The following is a 6,285-nucleotide window of genomic DNA, read 5'->3' as shown; positions in this document are numbered from 1 at the left end:
AACATTTACTGTCAAAGCCAATCTTTTCGCAGACGACTTTAATTTCTGGTGAAAAAGCCCGAATCTTAAAACAATACAACACTTCCTACAAGATACAGCAAACAATATTGCAAAATGGTCAACACTAACCGGTTTCAAAATCTCCAGCCTAAAATCTCAATGCATTATATTCTCCAACAAGAAAAGTCAAAAACACATCAATATCCAGCTAAATGACAACTTCATCTCGAACAAAAACACAATCAAAATACTCGGAGTGTATTTCGACAAAAAAATCAACTGGATACAACACCTAAAACACCTCAAAACATCACTGACAAGAAGCCTCAACATCATGAAAATGATAAGCCACACCACATGAGGAGGCGACGAAAATACGCTTATAAAAATCCACAGACATCTCATTAGAGCAAAAATGGACTACGGTGCAACAATCTACCAATCAGCCAAACCAAACCACCACAAGATAATAGACACAACCTACAACACAAGCATAAGGCTTGCCTTAGGAGCTTTTCGTTTAAGCCCCATTGAAACCATCCGAAACCTGGCTTTTGAACCTCCCTCTGAGCTAAGAAAAATTGAAAGAAGCCTAATGTACGCTGAAAGCATTACTAGAAATCCAGAAGCATTACTAGAAATCCAGATAACCCAGCAAACAAGCACATAGGTGATTTTACAGAGTACGCCAAAGTTTATAAAGTAGATCTCAGTTCACTAATCAGAGTCCAACCATACACTTTCCCCCCATGGAGCACCAATTTTGACTTAAACCCCGAGTTAACAAAATTCAAGAAAGAAAACACCCCAATAAATAATATATAAAAACCACCCATTCGAAATACTCCAGAGACACAAAAACGACAACCTATTTTACACAGATGCCTCCAAATCAGAAGAAGTAGTAGTGAGGATGGCAATCATAAGAGAAAATCTCACATCCATTTTCAGACTTTCAGAAAGTTGTTCCATCTACACCGCAGAAGCCATAGCTATCCTAAAGACCATACTTGATCACGGGCACCCCCACAGGAACAATATAATACTCTCAGACTCTCTGAGCACACTCTTAAGTCTAAAAAATAAAATAAACACAACTGACATAGCTAAGCTCACACAACAAAAAATAAGCCAGTCATCAAGCAGAGATCAAACATATCCCTAGACTGGATCCCAGGGCACTGCAAAATTGAAGGAAATGAAAAAGCAGATGAAGAATCCAAAAAAGCAGCGAAATCACCGAACACTCCAAAATTAAACATGAAAACATACGTGGATGTGAAAAACCGAATCCGAGACATTATCCAAATCAAATGGCAGGAACACTGGTTAAGACAACGTACAAAACTCCACAAAATCAAAAATACAGTATATCTATGGCCTAATCCCAATCTCAACAGAAGAGAAAAAATAGTTATCAATCGCCCCCGGATAGGCCATTCAAGGTTAACCCACAAGTTTTTTATGACCAAAGAAGAACCCCCTGTGTGCTCAACCAGTGGCGTCATCTTAACAGTTAGGCACTTAATAACTGAATGTTTTAAATACGATGAATACGCAAAAAAGTTCAACATATCATCTAACATAGACGCTGCTTTAGGTCTCAACACAGAAGACATAAACAATATGATCCATTTCCTAAGAAAAACTGACCTGCTCAACCAAATTTAGATCAAAATGGTATCGCAACACACCTTCACACGGCAGAACTACAAGCAATGTACCTATTATTCTTAAGTATTCCGGTATTTATCTAAATGTATACATATAAAAAAAAAAAAACTGTAACTAATGGCCTTTGCAGCCGATGTAATTTAAGATCAATAAAAAAAAAAAAAATTACAATAATAGTTTTAAAATAAGTAATAAACTATAAACACAATATACAGTATTGTTTGTACCTACTGTTAGAGACCATAAGATATCACACATTTTTGAAGATTAATAACTTTTATGACTGAGAAAGGATCTTTGAAGTAGTTTAAGAGGGAACTTGTGTGTACAACTCCAATGGATTCCTCCACTTGTATCCACCAATGACTGAAAGTCAGTTATATATTATTTATACTTCATTCCTTAATGTTTTTACCAAGAAAAACTACTATTATAATTTATAACCTTATAGGTATTATTATATTATACTAATGGCACGTTCGTTTTTAAACGTGTTTGAATAGATTTTCGGGGAATACATTTTATGGAAAATTCGTAGCTGTGTCAATGTTGTTAAATCACTTTTTTTAATTTTATACATTTAAAAATGTGAACATTTGTACTGGTAAAATTAAATGACCAAGTTATATTAAGTTTGGTTCATATAATGATATTATTATTGTTAAACTAATATTAATACGACACATATCACATAGATTAACTGTAAAATTAGATCTTGACTGCAAAACATTACATTATACATTTTCAAGCTTCAGCTATTTTTTTTTTTTTTTTTATAGCATTATAGGCCATTTAGGCCCTTTGCTGCCAATATCAAATTCTTCCACTCTTCTCTATTATATGCATGCATTAGGTCTCCATGCCAATCTGGTCTTAACTCCTGGATATCTCTTTTGACTACATCTATTCTACTGCAAAACATAATCAATTTATATTTATTTATCATACCATACTTAATCAAACAATTTTTATCCTAAACGTTTATAGTATTTGTTAAGATTTAGGAAAGTACCTATATATTTCATAATTTTTTTTAAAATTTTTTCCTTAACTCGTGAATATCAACAATTTTAAATACAATAATTTAATTATATTATATCTAATTAATGAAAACTTACGATTTTATATATTAGGTATACAGTATATTGATAATTAATAATATTAAATAAAAATGATATGCACCATACGCTGCAATAATGCCTATCTCAGAAGAGCGTGCGGTAAATGCATAAACTGTGGTGGATGTCATTATATACGCATTACGCTCTGCAATACATTTTACAATAATGTGGAACAATGCCAATGTCGTTTCGGATTGTATTTTATTTTTCGTCCCCTTTTAAATCTTAGTTTCGTAAGACCTTAAGCGTTTGAAAAGTTTCAGCAAACCCCCGCGTATCGCGTAACCCCGGTTAAAGCTGGTGTCGTACGTTTGATAATCGTACGGCCATCGATCGAGGGCTATTATTGAACGCCTTCATATCATTTTCACGAACGTCCCACAATGGTCTAAAAATTAGTAAACGTTCCCGATAGTGACTTTTTTAACTTTAAAAAATTAAATATTTTTCATAAAAATAATATTTTACTGATAAAATATCTATACTATTGACAATAAGTTCTTGAAGTTTTCATTTCTGCACTTATAAATAGGTACTAAAGAAATTAAAATAATTATTGAAATTGTAAATTGATATTATTGGTTTATGTTATTATGCATCCCAACAAAAACACTCCGCCATACTCAATGTAAAAAAAAAACGCTAAATACAAAAAAATTGGCTCTAACAGTTGTGATATAATTTTATAGGTAGCTAAGTTTTTGAACTATAGATATCATTTATGTTAAAATAATTTACTAAAAATTTAACATAACTTGGCGACTTTAAAACACTTGATTACACTGCCTATTTCATTGATAGTAGACTATAATATTATTCTGTACTTCCTCATTATGCTATCGTGTTTTTAAATTTTAAACTTAATTGCCAAGCAAAGTTCAATTTTTTAGCAGATTATTTTAACGTAAGTGATATCTGAAATTCAAAAAGTTAGCTCTCTATAAAATGATATGACACTTTTTAGAGCCATTTTTTTTATACTTGGTAAACTTTCACACTAAATGTGGTGGAGTTTTTTGTTGGATTATCACAAATTTTTTGTTGATACCTTATTATTTCGAGAATATATTGGTTTTACAATGATGTTTTTTTTGTTTTAAATTTGTTTATAAAATAATTGTATATGTTTATAAATGGCTGCCATTGATTGCAGATTATAATAGTAATAGTATAAATTAGTATTATAATTATTTTTTGTTTATTGGTTGCCATATGTGTCAGATAGTGCATTGTAATTCGGGCCGTGGGGAATATTATCTAATAAAATGTTGATAATTCGCTACAATAATTTTTAATACAATTGGCTATAACTCTGTTTATAATGTTCAAAGTTATTGGAAAACTTCAAAACTAAACCATCAACACTTCCACATAAAATTTCTAATTAGATTATATTGTATTTTTAAACATAATTATATAACTACAAATTTGCTATGCTTTTTTAAGAATTTTTTTTCGTGAATCGTGTTGCTTGCTTTAATTATTATTGTCCGGTTGTTTAGCGTGTGTTTTGCCTGTGTGTGTAATTTAAGGCGCTTTTTCCTTTTTATACTTAGCGTGACCCTACCGGGTCGTTAGATATTATATACAACAATACGACAATATTTTAACATCGTATAGTTTTATGTTGGACAGATACTTTTAAATAATTTATATTTATACTAATTGTGGCTACTTTTGAAACGATGCACCACAACTACCATGTGATTATTAGCCATATTTTTCAATTGTCTAACTACTACTTTGCACCCGAAGAATACATTGTTGTATTATATCATCGTTTTCCAAGAGTTATTTTGAGTAGAAGTTAATAACTAATAATAGTGATTTCGGAAAACAGAAAATCGGCGGAAACAGACAAAACCGACAAGACAACGTAATTTACATGGGTAGAAAAATAGTCAAATTCAATATTATTCTCATCTATATCGATAGACATTGCATGGCTTTTCACTGGCATGATGATAACTATCAGCGACACATAATAATAAACAGCTTTACAAATGTGCACAGAACTAGTACTGAATATGACTTACAGTCATAGGCGTGCAGAGACTTTGTCCACAGGGGGGGCCCTTAAAAATGTCTGTACCAAAGATTCTTGTACTAATGACTACCGTAAAAAGGGGTGACTTCGGACATGTGGGGTGAATTTGGACAACACCATGTTTTTTTAGTTATCTTATAATTTTAAAATACACGTTTAATAAAAGTTGAAAACTGATACTCTACGTTAATATATATTATAACCTCCATAGAAAATAATATTTAATGATGACATAATGATGTCATAGTACATGTTATTGAGGTAAATACAAAATATTATATTTTTGTATTTTTAAGTTATATAACTATACATTGACTACTGTAACACAACAGCAAATAGAAATATTTGATGGTGGTTTTCGGTTACCTATACCCGTTAACTTGTCTGTGTTAATTGGTAATTGCATTGATTTTATAATATACTATAAAATCAATGGTAATTGGTACCTATATATGCAAATTGTTAAGTAACTTGATCTCACACTGTAGTGTTAAATCGTCTTAATTATTACCAAATGTGGGTGACTTCGGACAACACATTAACTATGCCCACATCATATGTCAACAATGTTGGTAGTCGTCCGTATATAAGAATTATAATCCTAATGATATTTAAAATGTCAATTATGGTGTTAGTTATAAAAAAATTACAACATAATAAGTAAAAACAGAAAAGTAAAAAATACATTTTAAGTTGACGTATAGAAAAGTATATAATTATTTTTTTAGAATATTTAATAAATTATGTTGTATTTGCGATAAATGCATGGGTTTTTTTTTATTTCAATTCAATACATTTTTTTTTTAAGTATCTATATTGTCCGAAGTCACCAATTGTAATTATAACATCAGTTTTTAATGAAATATAATAGGTACGTGTCCGAAGTCACCCCATTTTACGGGTCACAAAATTCAACTTTTAAAAAAAGTGTGAACTTTAATACCCTTAATGATTATTCTTCTGATATATGATCTTCTTTTCACTCATTATAACAGTATTTTAGTATTTTAGTTAGGTATAATATGTAAAAGTTTAATGTAGATACTAAATAAGAATATTCTATTTTTATTCTATGTGGTAACTACGTTTCATACTTATGATGTAATTTCTTTAAAAAAAAACATAATTCATTCCTTTGCTGAGTACTGAATAATCGGTTCTATGTCTCCTTCCAGTTTAATACTACCTGATGGTAACACGAGGTAGTCAAAAATATAAAATAAAAAGTATGAAGTAAATTTTTAGTTTTGATTTATTCTTACAACTAATTAAGACACAGGATATTTGTAACTTTGTATATGTGTAAAACTACCTGACTATATAATTCCTTTTTCTGTTTTTTCAATTACATATTGAAATTGACGTGAACACATTCGTCTGGCAAGTGGAATTTTATAATGCTCTCCGATGGTGGAAACGACAAGATCATTGGTAATAATGCAG

This window comes from Metopolophium dirhodum, chromosome 1 (assembly GCF_019925205.1).
Source record: "Metopolophium dirhodum isolate CAU chromosome 1, ASM1992520v1, whole genome shotgun sequence".
NCBI classification, from domain to species: domain Eukaryota; kingdom Metazoa; phylum Arthropoda; class Insecta; order Hemiptera; family Aphididae; genus Metopolophium; species Metopolophium dirhodum.
The sequence above is the reverse complement of the archived record's forward strand: the minus strand, read 5'-3'. Positions refer to the sequence as shown.